Source organism: Babylonia areolata, chromosome 16 (assembly GCF_041734735.1).
Source record: "Babylonia areolata isolate BAREFJ2019XMU chromosome 16, ASM4173473v1, whole genome shotgun sequence".
Lineage (NCBI taxonomy): Eukaryota > Metazoa > Mollusca > Gastropoda > Neogastropoda > Buccinidae > Babylonia > Babylonia areolata.
This window is the reverse complement of record NC_134891.1, coordinates 15,624,965-15,642,968: the sequence shown is the minus strand read 5'-3', so window position 1 is coordinate 15,642,968 and position 18,004 is coordinate 15,624,965. Positions and strand designations below refer to the sequence as shown.

The window sequence follows — 18,004 nt, the reverse complement described above, 5'->3', positions numbered from 1 at the left end:
TTGACTGGAGAAACCATTGATAATTCAGCTCTCACTTTGCTGTTGGCCCAAATGTTTCTTGGTTATTCCAGTTATAAAGATGGTGCTTGAGCTTGAAGGCCATAATAAATCATCAATAAAAGGTCTTTAGAAATAATAGAAAAGTAACAGTTTGCTTATAGACAACCATCGTTAACAGTTCATTCCTTAACACTTCAGTAAGTTTACACAAAGTGATCTTTTTTCGTGTGTCAAAACAAATGTGATGTAATTCTGATCGGTGTCAGAGCATGTAAGTCATGCTGATGTTCTTTCTGATTCTGGTCTCAGCATCGCCAGAAATAAAGCGTTTAAGTATGATGGGTGTGAATTTCTGCAAATAACTGTAATGGCCATCATTGTGATATTGATATAAAAAGAAACCTATGTGATTAAAGATAAGAAAAATCATTAGTGTGAATTTTGGTGTTGTCATTTGTGAAATAATCACTTATTTACTCTACATGCCTGCAATTGTCTATCATTTTGAAACAAGTTGTAACTGTATGAATAATGGTTCTGTGATACAAGCTTAAAGTGAATTGATGAGAATATTTCTGGTATGATTTCAGAGACTGAGCACTAATTTTGCTCCATCGCCACCTGATTCTCTTAGTTAAAAAAAAAAAAAAAAAAAGACAAAAAAAAGACAGATAATTGATGAATGATTTAGCACACTTGGGTCTTGTCTCTTGTTATTGATTTCCTAATATCATCATCTTAGATGAACAGACTATAAATAAATAATCTTGTTATTGAGATCAAACAAAACAAAACAAAGCAAAACAACAACAGCAGAAAACAACAACCACAACAAAGGGGAAAAAAAGCACCACACCTTTGAAAAAAGGAGGAGAAAAGAACTACTGGTATATCAAAATTTTCCACAGAAGCAAAAACTACACAACTCGACAGAAGAAAGTTATAATACCATCTACTTCCTTCATGTATTTCTTCAGAGGAAGATCAGGCTGGAAGATGAGGCTTGTCAAGAGAGTGGAATAAGTTAAAGGGTACATGCCTTACTAGAAATATCATGTTTAAGCAGTCCATTGATAATGAAGTAAAAGTTGAAGAAAAATGAAAGCTATTCTTGGAAGAGCTTGTGACCATGTTGAAGCATATAGTATCCATTTGTTTGAGATGCTTAATCAAGACTTGAAGGGGAAAATACTTGGAAGAGTGTGTGTCATGATGAAAATTGTGGTATTGATATTGTTTGGTTTTGTGATAAACTAAAAAGTGTAGAAAAAAGAGAACAAAAAACAAACAAACAAAAACCCTTGGAAGAGTGTGTGACATGAAGCATGTGGCACCCATTTGTTTGAAGTGCAATGTTTAGTTTGATAGTATACGTAATTGACAAAAAAGTGTTTTTTTTTAAAAAAAAAAAAAAAAAAAAAAAAAGGGTGGGTGGGAACCTCTTCAAAGTGTGTATGACATGTTAAAGTTTTAGTTTTAGATGTACTGTTTAGTGATCAATGAATTAAAAGTGAAAGAAAACAAATTCTTTGCTTAGAAGAACATGTGACATGTTAAAGCATGTGGTATCCATCAGTTTTAAATGCAACATTTGTTTTGGTGATAATGAATTAAAAGTGAAAGAAAACTGAAACTCTTTACTTGGAAGAGTGTGTTTACTTGGAAGTGTGTGTGATGTGTTGAAGTGTATGTTGTGTCAACAAACAAAACTCAGAAGTGTACATGATGTGTTGAAGTGTATGTTGTGTCAACAAACAAAACTCAGAAGTGTACATGATGTGTTGAAGTGTGTGTTGTGTCAACAAACAAAACTCAGAAGTGTACATGATGTGTTGGAAGTGTATATGATGTGTTGAAGTGTGTGTTGTGTCAACAAACAAAACTCAGAAGTGTACATGATGTGTTGGAAGTGTATATGATGTGTTGAAGTGTGTGTTGTGTCAACAAACAAAACTCAGAAGCGTACATGATGTGTTGAAGTGTGTGTTGTGTCAACAAACAAAACTCAGAAGCGTACATGTGTTGAAGTGAGTGTTGTGTCAACAAACAAAACTCAGAAGCGTACATGATGTGTTGAAGTGTGTGTTGTGTCAACAAACAGAACTCAGAAGCGTACATGATGTGTTGAAGTGTTAGTTCTATTATCAAACAGAACTCAGAAGCGTATATGGTGTGTTGAAGTGTGTTAGTTGTGTCAAGAAACAAAACACAAAAGTACATGTGTTGAAGTGTGTGAGTTGTGTCAACAATCAAAACTCAGAAGCTTACATGATGTTTTGGAAGTGTGGGTTATATTAACAAACAAAACTTGAAAGTGTACATGATGTGTTGAAGTCTGTGAGTTGTGTTAAACAAAACTCAGAAGTGTATGTGATGCGTTAAAGTGTGTGTGTGTTGTGTTAACAAGCAAAATTGGGAGATGTACATGAGGTGTTGAGATGTGTGCGTGTGTGCTGTATTTTGCAGTCGAAGGTGACGGGGAGCAAGTCGACAGACGACATTGACGCGGCTGTTCAGGAGGCCAAGGAACAGGAAGCAGGTAGCCCCCCTACCTCCTCCCCCGACACTGCCCCTCCAACCGAGAAAGTGCTGCTCTAAACCCACACCACCTACCATTGCCGTACGCACACACGTGCACAGACACACACACACACACACACACACACACACACACACACACACACACACACACGCAGAGACATAGACACACACACACACAGACAGTTGAGTGTTGGCCTAGAGGTAACGTGTCTGCCTAGGAAGCAAGAGAATTTGAGCACGCTAGTCAGCTCAGCCGCTGACATTTTCTCCCCCTCCACTAGATCTTGAGTGGTGGTCTGGACGCTAGTCATTCGGATTAGACGATAAACCGAGGTCCTATGTGCAGCATGCACTTAGCGCATGTAAAAGAACCCACGGCAACAAAAGGCTTGTTCCAGGCAAAATTCTGTAGAAAAATTCACTTTGATAGTAAAAAACAAATAAAACTGCACGCAGGAAAAAATACAAAAAAATGGGTGGCACTGTAGTGTAGTGATGCGTTGTCCCTGGGGAGAGCAGCCCGAATTTCACACAGAGAAATCTATTGTGATAAAAAGACCTACAAATACAAATGCAAAATACTCAGACACACTACTCACCTCACACACACACACACACACACACACACACACACACTTGCACACACACTTTTCAGCAATATTGCATCTGTGTTATATGAAAATGTAATAGATGATACATCAAGTCTTCTTTTTTGTGCTTGCTTGATTGATTGATTAATGAACTTCTTTGAATTCTTCATCCTTTCCTTTTTTCTTTTCTTTTTCCTTGATTCTTGGAATTGTTGGTTTTGATAGAATTTTAAATAGCAGTCACTTTTTGTTTGTTGTGGAAAATGGAAATATTGAGGAGAATTATGTGTGTATGAGTTGCATGGTATAATTAGCAAACAAAGAAAAATACAGAAAATAGGCTCTGGTGAATAGAGCATGCACTGTATTAAAAAAAAAAAAATCTTTCCACCCACTTTTTTTTTTTTTTTTTTTTTTTTTTTTAGCATTTTTCAGCAAGTTTCAGGTCACTTCAGCAAAGTTTGTGCAATTTTTTTTTCAGTATTTCATGTTTCAGCTTGTCTCATTTTGAAATGAATATAAATAATTTATGGGCTGATTTGTTGTGAATAATGTCTAAAGTGTATTGTAATTTGAATTTTTTTCTTTCTCCAAGTTTAGCAGTTGCAGGCTATGGCTGTGAAAGAGAGAGTGAATTGCTTCGAATGCACAGGAGTGTTAACCCTGGGTTAGATAATGGTGCCCCAGCTGTTGTCTTTATTCTTTCACAGCTGATGTGCATTAAAAAAAAATCTTTCCTACTCATCTGCCTCTGATCCAGTCTTTCTTGTTTCACAATTGATGTGCATTAAAAAAAGAAAAGAAAAAAAATCCTGCTCATCTGCTAATGCAGTAGTCTTTCTTCTTTCACAGTTGATGTTCATAAAAAACAACTCCTTTCATCTCATTTGTGTTAGATTTAACACCAAATGTGTTTAGTTGATTTTTTTGTTCTTCTGCCTCTTTGCAGTTTGTCCATTCCTTTCATGTTATTCCGCACTGTGCATAAAAAACAACCCTGCCCTACAGAGATAGTGTATGCCCCCCCTGTCCCCTTCTTCCTCAGCCCTCGGGTATTTTTTTGTCATAATCATACAAAACAGTATGGATATTTGAATTAAGTTCAAGTGGATTCCTGAATTGGATACACATGCCTTCATGTTCCTTTTTTTTTGTTGTTGTTGTTGTTTTGTTGTAATGTACTACTTAAAAGTTCAACAGCATCTGGTATGTAAGCCTTTCCCCACCCTTCCCAGTCCCCCCTGTACCCCCACCAATCCCACAGTCAGTCCAGAGTAAAGAAAGACATAGTGACGTATTGATGGCACCGATTCTTGGTGATCTTTTATACCCCTCCTCCCTCCCCCCCTTTATTTCAGGTAGTGGTCATCACTTTGAAGGCTTTTCATCTTTGCCAAGCTTTGTACATGGCTTGCCTGGCACCTTATTTTTTTAAATCTTTTTTCTTATCTTTTAAAAATGTTGCACGGAGTTATTTAAACAATCGTTTGGTGTTAGTGACAGTGTTCTTTGCCCCTGACCCCCCTCTTTGTTACAAAAGAAAGACTGCTTCCACCTTCTAAAAAGCAAAAACAGGTTCCCCTTGCCTTTTTTCTTGGATTTGTGGCACAGATTCACTGAAGTTTCCTGTAGGTTTTAAAGCAGTCTCATCAATCACGAGTTGAAGAATAGTGTTAGAGACAGATGGTAATATTTTCTCTTGTGAACTAATGAAATGTGTGTTGTGTATATGTTATTCTAGTCGATGTTTGTGATGGGAAAAAACCCCAACATACTCACTGTTCAAACTGGAATGGGGGAGGGGGGGTTGGGGGGGGGGGGGTCTGCTCCTTTTAAAATATGACTGTGCAATATCATTTCCCAGAAATTCAACAGAAGCATGCTTATTTTCTTTCTTCAACTGTCAGTCCTCAGCAAATAATTCTTCTCATCAGTGTATGTGGTGGTTTCAAAGGGGGGAGGGTGTAATTTTGCAAAATGATTAAAGGTGAGCATCTTGGCTGTACAGCTGAATTGCAGTAGGTTGCAAGTCTTCCAGTGTAACATCAGCGAAGGCTTAGCAGCGGTTTTCCCTCATCCTCTTAACATAGTGTGAAGGGCGAGAAAGTGATGTTATTTATAAAGAGGCTGAAGAAAGTAAGTCTACAAACTACAATGTTAGCGTTTAATACAAGACGCAGTATGTGTGTGCGCAGTGATGTTCTCCCTGTCGTAATCGTTGATGGTAACATTCAATCATCTCTGATGATGCGCTGATGAAACATCTGACATGTGCCGTATGCTTCCTGTTTGTTTTTGACCATGGAACAGATTACGGTGAAATCATTCGATGGTAAGGAGGAGAGGAGACCCCTCCACCTCTCCTCAGTCTCAGACGGGTCGCCTTGCGTACTTATAAAACACAGAGCTTCCCCTAGCAAACTGCAGGTATCTTTGTACAGTTAACACTCAAGAGGCCTGATTTTTGGTGTTTTTTTAGTTTGTTGTTTTTGTTGTTGTTGTTTTTACCCCCTGTTTGCTGTTTTGAAGTATTTGTGCAGACACTAACCGCAGTGTTCCGTGCCTCTGGTCTGCCTGGTCTCTGCAGTGCATGGACCAACAGACTACTACGCAGTGTCTCTCTCTCTCAGTGTCTGTGGTTCTTTAGTGACTGCTTGCTCAGTTGGAGACCAGACCTGTTTGGATGCTGCTTGTTCTGACCTGTCCTGTGTTTTGCCCTACGGACAGATGCCTGAATCTTGCATGTGTTTCTTTTTTTATTTTATTTGATTAATCGCAGGCTGTGAACAGTTCGGTAAATGTTAAAAAAGGAGAAAAAGTCCACAACAATCATTTCAGATTTTCTGTTGTGTTGTAAGTTTTTTTATTTTTTAAAAAGAAGAAATATGTTAAAGAAAAAAAGTTGTATTTAAAAAAAAAAAAAGGGTGTTTAGGTCAAGTGCTGATGCTTAACATCTCATGCTCTTTCTGACCCTGAAATATTGCTCATCAGAAAGTTGTGTGTGGTGATCAGTCAGCAGATGGCCGTGTGCATGTTACCTTCTGTCTCTGGCTATGTCTGTTCGCTGTGGTCAGATCAGCATTGGCTGTGTGGTCCAGTTTGCGTTCTGTAGTGCATGTGTTGGGTCACCCCCTCTGTTCACCACTGCATGCTATTGGCTCAGCACTGACCCTCACACACACACACCATCGCTGCATGTTTGTCAAGTCGAGTGACAATTAGCTGGTTGGTTTGATTCCTCTCATGAGTTCATCATCACTTAGACATCTACTCATTCCTTTTGGTAACCTCTGGTTCAAGTTTCTGTGTAGACATAAATTAGTTCCGTTTGCTAAGCTCTGGTTCTAGTTTCTGTTTAGATATGAATTAAATAAATGCATTTGCTAAGCTCTGGTTTTGGTTTCTGTTTAGACATAAATTAGTTTCTGTTGTTAAGCTCTAGTTGATGGTTTGAGTTTCTGTTTAGACATTAATATGTTCCTTTTTTTCTGATTCATTGTCAGCCCACTTGAACAGCTGACCCTGACAAGACTCTTTAACACTTGGTGTATTCATTAGGGGTATATTATTGTTTCAGATTTTTGTTTGAATATTGTGATTAGTGTATTGATTGGTGGGAATCTTCATTTCAGATTTGTTGTGGGAATATTTACTTATTTTAATTTTTTTCTCCAGAATAACATTAAGTTGAAATGGGCATAAAGTATTATTTGCTATTATTGAATATCTATTTTTCATGAGATTTTTTTTTTTCCTTAAATACTTTTTTTTTGTTTTTTGCATCCCTGTAGATTGTTGATAAGGGCTAAATCATTCCAACATTTTTTTTTTTTTTAAAGCCTGTGTCATTGGTCTACAGTTGTAGTGATTATGTTATTAACTGTTCATTTGTCAATGCCTCCGTAAATTCATACCATGTTTCTCATTTGGCAGAATGTGACTGCTCTTTTCTCCTGCTCTACATGAATGAAATTAGCTTATGTGATTTGAATGAACAACTGTTTTTTTCCTCATGTACTGGTCAGCACCAATTAATTTTTACTGTCTGCCACATGGTATGATCAGCACCAGTTTTTCTGTCTGTCAGGTACTCATGTTTTTCAGTCTTGATCAACAATGCCATCCATGACAGGTTGCTTGAAATTTGAGCTTTCTATGGAAGTGTTTTCCAAAGGAGTGATTGTTCAAGTGATGACCGATTTTGGTTTGAGCATGCATGCAAGTGTGGCGCTCAAAAGCTTCCTTATCCCCACTATTGTGGATGTAAAAGCTGGTGCTTGAAAATATCTGGTGTCCTCTAGTGTTGAGTTTCCATCCAGTGGTGCTGTATTCTTTGCACTGGGTTTCAGTTTCACCTTGACTATGGGAACAGTGTGCATGTGATTGTCACGTCATGTTGCTTCCCACCATGCCCACAGGAGTTTGCAACATTCCATGGACTTGGCCCACTGGTGCAGTTCAGGTTGCAGAGGTGCCATTGACCAAGTTGGTTAGGTGTTGGACTTCTGATCCAGTGTTCATCGGTGATCAGAGTTTGAGGCCTCTGTTTTTGCTTGGTATTGTGTCCTTGGGAAAGGCATTATACTCCGATTTTCCTCACTCCACCCAGGTGTGAATGGGTACCCGAGTTCGGCTGGGGAAGGTTAAAAACGAGGTGAAAGGATTTAGCTTCTTCCTATGCCGAGTTGTAGACACAGTGATAATGAATTCAGTGCCTATGACTGTAAAAGGTTATGGGACCTTTAACCAGATTTCAGGCTGCCCTTCCCCGGTCTTGTTACATCACATATTGAACTCTGTTAAGGAAAGATCATGTGTATATGTGTATCTTCCATGAAAATACTATTCACTGGGTTAGGATCCCGTGTATCTATTATCTTCAGTGAAAATGCTATTCACTGGGTTAAGATCCTGTGTATCTGGGTGAAGAAAAAGAGATCCTGTGTATCAGTTACTGACAGTGAAAATGTTTGCTGAATAAATTTTTGCGAGACATTGTTTCTGTTCCTCGAACCACTGCCACATGTTATAAGGAAATGAGAGCAACGTGGGTGGAAATGATACTGAAATGTTTTTGCTGTCAGTTACTCATCAGGCATTTCTGATTCAAGCATTAGTGATTTCTGGTCATTTCTTTGATAGTGTGATCCAAGCATGTTAGGGATTTGAGGCAACACAAGTTAACACCATTTTCTGTTCTTGTACCTTTTGTGTGCTGTTTGCTCCAGTTTGAAATTCAGCTGGGTGCTACAAGATAACCATGTACTGGTGAAGAATTCATGTGGGGACAAGTTGGGTTGATATTTACAGTGCGTGTACATGTCAGATATAACTGTGGTAGTAGCTGGTGTTTCTTTCATTCTTTCTTGCCCCCTGTTGTTCTGTACCACCAAGGTCTCTGTCATGGTTTAAAACATGTTTGTAGAGGTGTGATACCACGGTGGAAAAATGGTTGAGGGATGGTGTTATTTAAGGTACGCAGACATGGGGACTAGCTGTACATACATTGTTGCCAATTTTGTTGTATTTGCTTGTTCATTATGTCACGCATATCCAATGCGTTTATGAGTGTCCACTTATTAAATATCATCATAAAATTTATCAAGGACCTTGGCTTTGTACGGTGTGCCTGTGCTTTTGGCATCCACTGTGGTTGGAGGTAGGTGGGGGGATACTCCAGCTTAAGCCATGTGTAGATGGCAAGTTTTTGTGATGGCAGAGTTTGTTTCTCAAGGGGGGCGTCACTGCGTTCTGACAAACCTATATCTACACTATATCTGTTAGACAGATCCCTGACCAGCAGTGAAACCCAATGCGCTAGAGAGGCCCTGAGTGTATGCGCATATATCTACCTATTTTGTGCACCTTTCAAAGTGGGTTTCTTCTGCAGAATTTTTCCAGAAGACAACACATTGCTATGAGTTCTGTCTTGGTGCACCAAGTGCGTGCCAGCCTGCAAGTTCTTCATCTCATCCAGTTGACTAGATGCTCAGTTTGATCAAAGTCCAACTTTGGAGAAAGGGCGAGACCAGGATCGAACCCAGACCCTCATGGTCGCTGTATTGACAGATAAGTGTCTTAACCATCCAGCTACCTTCCTCCATGATGGAGGAAAGCCTTTGATGAGCAACTCATGACACACACGAAAATTCATACTTTGAAAACGAATGAGTAGTAATCAACTCATTAAAAAGTGAAATAACCAATCAATCTAATCAACTCCAATTTAAAAAGTGAAGTATGTGACCAATCAAACTTCTGAAGTGGCATGGCAGCGATAAGACGACCAGAAACAGAGCAGGAGGTAAAGTGATGGATGGATTGTTAATGGTGGTGGTGCTTGTTTTCTTCCACAACAGGAAGAGAAGGGAGGTAAGTAATGCACTATAATGCTGAGGACAGACTGGGAAAGGAGGAACATTACTCAGGAAGAGAAATACACCAGTAAAGCAGGAAAAAACCAAACCCAATACACCCTTCAATCTTTCAGAAAAAACAGAAGATCCCCCCCACCCCCTCCCCAAACAAAGAAACGAAACAGCAACAACAACACACTACAATCTTTTCACATTTTGACATTAAAATGCAGCTTCGATTTCAAACATCTTTAATTAAAAACAAGACATACTACATATTCATGGACAGAATGGAAAAAAAAAGAAAGAAAAAAAAACATAAATAAACAGTCTTAATTTTCATTGAAAAAAAGACAAAAAAAACATAGAACTTTCTGTAATCAACTTTAAAGAAAAAAAAGTGCCAAGAGAAAACATGCTTGAGCTGATGGTTCAACATCATACCACCCGCATATAAACACACATTGACCTGATGCACACCCCCCCCAGTGAAATGGTTCTGCAAACCTATACAGAAATGAAACACACAGCCACATCTCATCACAAAATATCACAATGAACTAAAAAAAACACCAAACAAACCAAACAAACCCACATCAACAACAAAAAAATAAATATTTCACATAAAGATGCAACCATGACGGAACAGACAGCAACTCATGTTGGAACGCAATGTAAGTTTACCCATGTCACAGGTGAACAAAAAAGACATGCCTAACTGTTTATTATTTTTTCTCTTTCTTCTAATGTATTGGATAACGTGGGTACAACCAGTGTCAATGCTGTCACTGGTTTGCTCCAACACATCTCACGGTTTACAGAATAATCACTCAATCTACATTGCACAAAATTCTATTTCTCTCTTGAAACAAAACATGAATAGTATACTCGGCCATATTACAGCCTTTCAAAAAACATGCATCATGCCACTGCAAATTTATCACTGTTTTACAAACTGTATAAACTGTCATTTTTAACTAAACTGATATTATTCTACAAACATGACAACAAGCAACAAACATAATTTCCTGCATTAGAGGATTAAATTATATATATATATATATATATATATATATATATATATATATTTAAACAAGCAAAAATAATACACATAATCAAATCTTGAGAAATATTGACATGAACCCTCAGCCCCCCTTCTCTCTCTCTCTCTCACACAGACACACAAGGCAGAACTCAGCAGAATCAGAACACGTCTCTCTGGCAACTAGGACAACACTGGGAAAAGCTATGCAGATTTTCTGAAAGAGAAACACAAACACGGATTAATCATGAACATAACAACGGAGTGTGTTAACTGTACTATCATAGGTAAAAAAAAAAATTAAAAAAAAGAGAAGAAGAAGAAGAAAAAAAAAGGAAAAAAAAAATCACCGTAAGTCTGCAATTTCACTGTCAAATAAATTTCTGAAAATGACATGGTTGGTCATCAATTTCATGATCAAATAAAATTCTGATTACTTTTGACACTGGAGTTGATAATTTTATTTCTAGAAATAAAATGCACTGCCTTTGATATCTCAAACCATAAATTTACAATATAACCAACCACCCAACCATAAAGAATCCCTCTCTTGAACTGAAAATGAATATGAAACAAAATAAAGCTGCACAAAGAACACTGATGTGAAAGTTACACCTTTTTGCCTGATCCATAGTTCGTACCAACTTCCACAGGTATGTGTTTTCAGAGTTATCAACCAGGTTTAGAAACTTTTTTTTTTTATCCAAGCACTAGAAACACCCTGTAGTGCAGTGGTAGGCAAAGCCCTGGCCAAAGTTGGGGGCCAGAACTGTGGTCCACAACACAAGTTAATGTACGACACCATGGAAGGACACTGGACACGGTGAACACTCACTGTCCATGGAAGTGTCAATGGTTCTTGTCAATGTCTTGGCAACAAAACTCTTTGTAACAAAAGAAGTGCTGGGCATTGTTTTGGCTTGTGCTTCCTATTTGCCAGGTGGATTTTGGTTGTGGGGGGTTATAACAAAAAATTCTGGCATGCAAACTAATATAAGTATACATAACCCACACTTTTCTGAAAGGAAAATGAAAAGACCACAAATTTCTATTGTTTGAAGTTTATTCAACACACTGGTTAGCAAATGAATTCTTCTTCTGCGTTCACTCGTATGCACACGAGTGGGCTTTTGCGTGTATGACCGTTTTTACCCCGCCCTGTAGGCAGCCATACTCCGTTTTCGGGGGTGTGCATGCTGGGTATGTTCTTGTTTCCATAACCCACTGAACGCTGACATGGATTACAGGATCTTTAACGTGCGTATTTGATCTTCTGCTTGCATATACACACGAAGGGGGTTCAGGCACTAGCAGGTCTGCGCATATGTTGACCTGGGAGGTCGTAAAAATCTCCACCCTTTACCCACCAGGCGCCGTCACCGTGATTCGAACCCGGGACCCTCAGATTGACAGTCCAACGCTTTAACCAATCGGCTATTGCGCCCGTCAGCAAATGAATTAATTTTGTAAAAGAAAAACAACAAAAACAAACAACTCCCCTTGCTGGGGAATTTTGTAGATTCAAGGGTAATTAATAAATAACAATTCTATCACAAAGACTATAAGAGATATAGAAACATTTCGTGTGTGTGTGTGTGTGTGAAGGAAAATGAATGGGGATCCTGAATACGGACTTTTCTCCAACTATTTTTTTTTCTTCTGAATAACTGTTCGGGCATTTCAAGATGATATTTGTGCAACAACAAAAAAAAAAAAAGAAAAAAAAAAAGGTCCCATTTCCACCTCCACAGAACGACATCAAAAAAAACAACTTAACACAGCTGGAAATGACATGCTTGTCAGTTTAGACCTGCAGATGAAACACCATGTACTGCAGTGATAGTCAGAGCCCAAGCCAAAGTAGGGGGGCCATCAGTGTGATTCACGGCAAAGTCAATGTGCGACACCATGGAAGGACATTGTGGTCATGGTAAAAACTCACTGTCCATGGAAGTGTCGATGGGCTTAGTCACCCACCCAAGGTCTCGGCAACACACTTTTGTATCACACTAAGAACCGGACAGCACTTAACCATCAGCTAATGAATACAAGCCAATTACTTACTGCATAACTGCACATGATAAACTTTTTTTTCTTCTATTTTGGCACCTCCAGGAACACTATACAGCAGTCAGTGATGTTCTTCAAGTGATGCCATTAGGCAGACATCTACAGCTCCCTCCATAAGCTGTCAAAACAGCAAATGATCACCACGTCCCATTTTTGGAAATGAACTCTTGATATATTGATACAGGGCATCTGCAAAACAGATGTTTGCTGCATGTTGCTAAGCATCGACAATCTCGTCAGCTGGTGTGATGGCATTTTGTGTGTATCTGAAGACGATGCATTGTGTTACTTTTTGTCACAACAGACTTCTCTATGTGAGAGAGAGGGTGCTGCCACAGTGCAGTGCCACCTATATATACTTTCTTTTTCCTGTCTGCAAGTGTGTGTGTGTGTGTGTGCGCGCGCGCGTGCATAACCTTTTGTTGCCATGGCTTATGTTCAGGCATGAGATTTGGAAATTGTGATTGAGACAGAAAGGTGGTGGCCTGGGGGCCGCAGAAGGCCCCCAGTGGGGATCCATGGGGCAACGCCCCCTGAAGCTGAAGGTTTTTCTCAATTTCAAACCATAAAATCTGCACTTGAGGGCCAATGCCTCTGAGGTATTCCAACCCATAGAAGACAAAAGTCAGTCCAGTTCTTCCTAAACTGAAGTGTTTCTGCTTTCAAACCTCTAAAAGTCAACTTTTGGGACATGATTTTCAAAATCTTGTCTCATGTGTGTGAGTGTGTGTGTGTGTGTGTGTGTGTGTGTGTGTGTGTGTGTGTGTGTGTGTTTTCTCAATGTAACTCTCTGTATGTGAGGAAGAGACAGACAGACAAAGAGATTGAGAATAGGGGTTGGGGGGACATATGAGGTGAGAATATGAATATGAAGTTCATTTGTGTGCATGTGCACTGCTTTAAACACAACTCTGTGTGTGTTAAACTATTTGTGTGCGCGAGTTAGTGACTGAGTGTGTGTGTGTGTGTGTGTGAGAGAGAGAGAGAGAGAGAGTGAGAGTGTGTGTGCGAGGCTGAGGAATTGTCCAGGAGAGATTCCTCTGAAAATGGCCAGGGTCCAGAGTGGCAAAGCCCAATGGCCGAAAATGAAGTAAGTGATTTTTAAGAGGTTTGGGGGGGCCTCTCTCTCTCTCTCTCTCTGTGTCTGTCTGTGTCTGTGTATGTCTGTGTGTGTGTGTGGTGTTTTCAAGGAAAATGTACTTAGCACATGAGTTTGCAATGCACCATTATAACTGACCACCTGGTCTCTTCAGCTGTAGTCTCTATTCCACTGACAGGCATGTGTGTTGGCTGAGGAAAGAAATGGGAAAGTGGAATGACTGGAGGGAGGAGGGGGTGGGTATGTGACTGGTTATATCACTTTCAGCTGTGAAGGATTCTCAGCTAGAGCTAGTGGTCAGTGTCTTGGTTCAATGCCAATGTTGCCACAGTCATTAACTGTGGCTTTATCCCCTCCCCCCCATCCTTCCCTCACCATTGGTGGGAGACACAAGAGAGAGGGGAGGGGTGCCTCAGCAAATCATGGAAGTGAAGTATGCCGGAGAAAGGGAGGGGGCGGGTGTTTGGGAGTGACATTTTCCCCCCCACTGAAATCAGCTGCTCTCCCCTGGAAATACCCAGTTCCCAAGCCTCTCTCTTTCTCTCTCTCTCTCTCTGTGTGTGTGTGTGTGTGTGTGTGTGTGTGTGTGTGTGTTCAACTAAACTGTGTGTGTCAGGAAGAGAGAGAGAGAGACAGCAAGCGAGCGTGAGTGCGTGTGTATGTGTGGTTTCAATTCAACTGAGTGTAAACAAGAGAGAAAGAGAGAGAGGGAGGCAGACGGAGAGAAAGAGAGGGGAGAAGGCGGGAGGAAAGAATGCAAGTTGTATTTGTGCATGTGCATGCACTGCTTTCAAATTCAATAGATTTCTCTCTCCATATGTGTGTGTGTGTGTGTGTGTGTGTGAGAGAGAGAGAGAGAGAGAGAGTGTGTGTGTGCGCACATGCATATTATTAAACTCTGTGTGAGCGCTCATGTATGCACATATGCAAGTGTGAAGGGAGACAGAGAAAATTAAAAAAAACAACACAGTATGTGTATATGTGAGTGCATTCATTTGATTTTTTTTCAGTGTGTATGTGTGTGTGTGTGTGCGCGCAAGGGAGACAGAGAAAATTAAAAAAAACAACACAGTATGTGTATATGTGAGTGCATTCATTTGATTTTTTTTCAGTGTGTATGTGTGTGTGTGTGTGCGCGCATATTCAATTCAGCTGTGTCTGTGCATGCATATTCAATTCAGCTGTGTCTGTGCATGCGTGTGTAACCTTGGTAATCTGGCTATAGATCTCAGATCTAAATAAATTGACTCTTGCCATGAACTGTCTGTACTGTGTAGGCTGTCAGAAAAAGCACTGAAGTTAATTGCTACAAAGTTTCTATTTCAATAGCAACAATGTTAATTTGTGCATAAAGTGGCAACTTTGCAGCTTTTGCTTTAGGAACAGAGGGTCAAGCAGATGTACCCACTGCCTTAGGGGCTTTAAGTTGACAGGGATGGAAATTGAGTGCACCGCGTTTATAAGTGTGTGCCTGCACGTTTGCATGTTTGCATGTGTGTGTGTGTGATCGCCCGCATGGGTGTGCATGTGCATGCTTTTCACAGTGATATCAATGCATACCATGTAGGGATCACCTTTAGTCATTGGCATTTTGACAACTTCAATCGACCTTTGGGAAAGTTTCTGACTTCGATTTTGTAATCGTAATCGTTGATGGTAACATTCAATCATCTCTGATGATGCGCTGATGAAACATCTGACATGTGCCGTATGCTTCCTGTTTGTTTTTGACCATGGAACAGATTACGGTGAAATCATTCGATGGTAAGGAGGAGAGGAGACCCCTCCACCTCTCCTCAGTCTCAGACGGGTCGCCTTGCGTACTTATAAAACACAGAGCTTCCCCTAGCAAACTGCAGGTATCTTTGTACAGTTAACACTCAAGAGGCCTGATTTTTGGTGTTTTTTTAGTTTGTTGTTTTTGTTGTTGTTGTTTTTACCCCCTGTTTGCTGTTTTGAAGTATTTGTGCAGACACTAACCGCAGTGTTCCGTGCCTCTGGTCTGCCTGGTCTCTGCAGTGCATGGACCAACAGACTACTACGCAGTGTCTCTCTCTCTCAGTGTCTGTGGTTCTTTAGTGACTGCTTGCTCAGTTGGAGACCAGACCTGTTTGGATGCTGCTTGTTCTGACCTGTCCTGTGTTTTGCCCTACGGACAGATGCCTGGATCTTGCATGTGTTTCTTTTTTTATTTTATTTGATTAATCGCAGGCTGTGAACAGTTCGGTAAATGTTAAAAAAGGAGAAAAAGTCCACAACAATCATTTCAGATTTTCTGTTGTATCATATCATATCATATCAAGGCGTGCAGGCCTGACGAGGCCTTTTGCCCGCTTGATGTGGGGAAGAAAAAGAGAGTCCCCACATATGTCTGATGCATTTTTCAACATTGAGTGCGCAATGCTTGAAAAATCAATAAATATGTAAATGAGTTTTGTAATTTAAATTTTTCAAATGAATATCAAGATAATTTTTAAATGTATTCACTGTTCCTGCGGAAACAACATCTTGTGACAAATTGTTCCAAACATTTGTTACTCTGTTAGTAAAGAAATGTGCAAATCTGGAAGTTTTAACTGAAACTTTTAATAGTTTGTATGAATGGCCTCTTGTGGTACTGTTCTCATTCAATGTAAACAAAGAGTTTATGGTTCTGCTGTCATATAATCCATGTGTCATTTTATACATCTCTATTAAATCACCACGCAGCCTTCTATATTCTAAACTAGGTAACTTAAGTGCTTGCAACCTACTTTCATAGTCCATATCAGCAAAGCCAATGATTCTTTTAGTGAATCTTCGTTGAACATTTTCAATACTGTCTGTATGTTTCACTAAACCCGTATTCCAAACAACATTCCCATATTCTAAGACTGGCCTGACTAATGACTTAAATAATGGCACCATTATGTCTTTACTTTTACACTGTATGTTTCCAACTAGCATTCCGGTCAATCTATTGGCTTTTTTAATGGTTTCATTAATATGAACATCAAAAGAGAGACCAGAGTCAACAATGACTCCAAGATCTCTCTCCGATGAAGTCTCCTGCAAGTCCGTACCATTCATATAATACTTATAATGTGGATTATTTCTGCCTACGCGTAAAACTTTACATTTATTGTTATTAAATTTAATTTGCCATCTATCAGTCTAGTGTACTAAATTATCAATACTAACTTGTAATTTCAATCTACCGACATCAGAATCTACTTCCTCATAGATCTTTGTATCGTCTGCAAAGATTTTCACAAAACAGTCTAGTATGTCAGGCATGTCATTTATATAATATACAAAGAGTGTGGGCCCCAAGACACTGCCTTGGGGAACACCACTACTCACCTTAACAGGACACGATGACTCAGTCCCTACTGATACGTACTGTGTTCTCTCATCTAAGAAATCTTTTATCCATTCCAACAATTTACCAGAAATACCGTACCCTTGCAATTTAGCAATTAACCTATTATGTGGAACTTTATCGAACGCCTTCTGTAAGTCCAGATAAATTACATCCATTGGTTTATTGTTTTCAAGTGACTGCATCCAGTCATGTACAGTATTCAACAACTGAGTCACACAGGATCTACCACTGGTAAAGCCAAACTGATAATCAGACAGTAAGTTGTTATCAATCAAATGTTTATTCAAAGTATCACGTATGAAACCTTCAAAAACTTTACATACAACCGATGTCAAACTTACTGGTCGATAGTTTCCAGGGTCTTGTTTGTTACCTTTCTTAAATATTGGTTTTACTTGTGCTACTTTCCATGCCTGTGGGATCTTACCATATGATACAGTCTTAACAAACAGAATCTTTAAGGGAATAGCTAAACTATTATGTAATTCTTTTAGCAAATAAGGGTGCATTCCATCAGGACCAGTGGATTTATTTACCTTTAACTGTGAAAGTTTGTCACTAATAATCTTTTCTGAAACTTCAACATAATCTGTTGAAGCCTTGCATTCTGACTCAAAAGAAGGAACATTGGTGACATCTTCCACTGTGAAAACACTAGAGAAAAACAAATTTAGGACCTCAGCCTTTTCTTTGTCATTGTTAGTTAAAGTTCCACCAGGTGTGCTTAAGTTCGGAATAATCTCCTTTGGTTTAGTTTGTGATGCAATATAATTAAACAGTCTCTTTGGGTCACTTTTAATGTTCTTTGCAATAGACATCTCTTTTTCCTTGGTAGCTTTTCGTAATGCCCTCTTAACCTGATTTCGAGCACGTGCATAAGCATTATAATTTTCAGTCGTCCTATACTTCTTATACCATCTGAAGGTCCTTCTTTTCAATCG

The 18,004-nt window shown here is 39.3% G+C and overlaps 1 long non-coding RNA gene across 1 annotated transcript; it reads left to right on the top strand.

Annotated features, from left to right (window-relative positions):
* Window positions 1-1,240: 1,240 nt before the first annotated feature.
* On the top strand, window positions 1,241-8,733 carry LOC143291194 (uncharacterized). The gene is made up of 2 exons (XR_013056483.1): window positions 1,241-2,539; window positions 5,442-8,733. It is a non-coding gene; the product is annotated as an uncharacterized LOC143291194 (long non-coding RNA).
* Window positions 8,734-18,004: the final 9,271 nt, after the last annotated feature.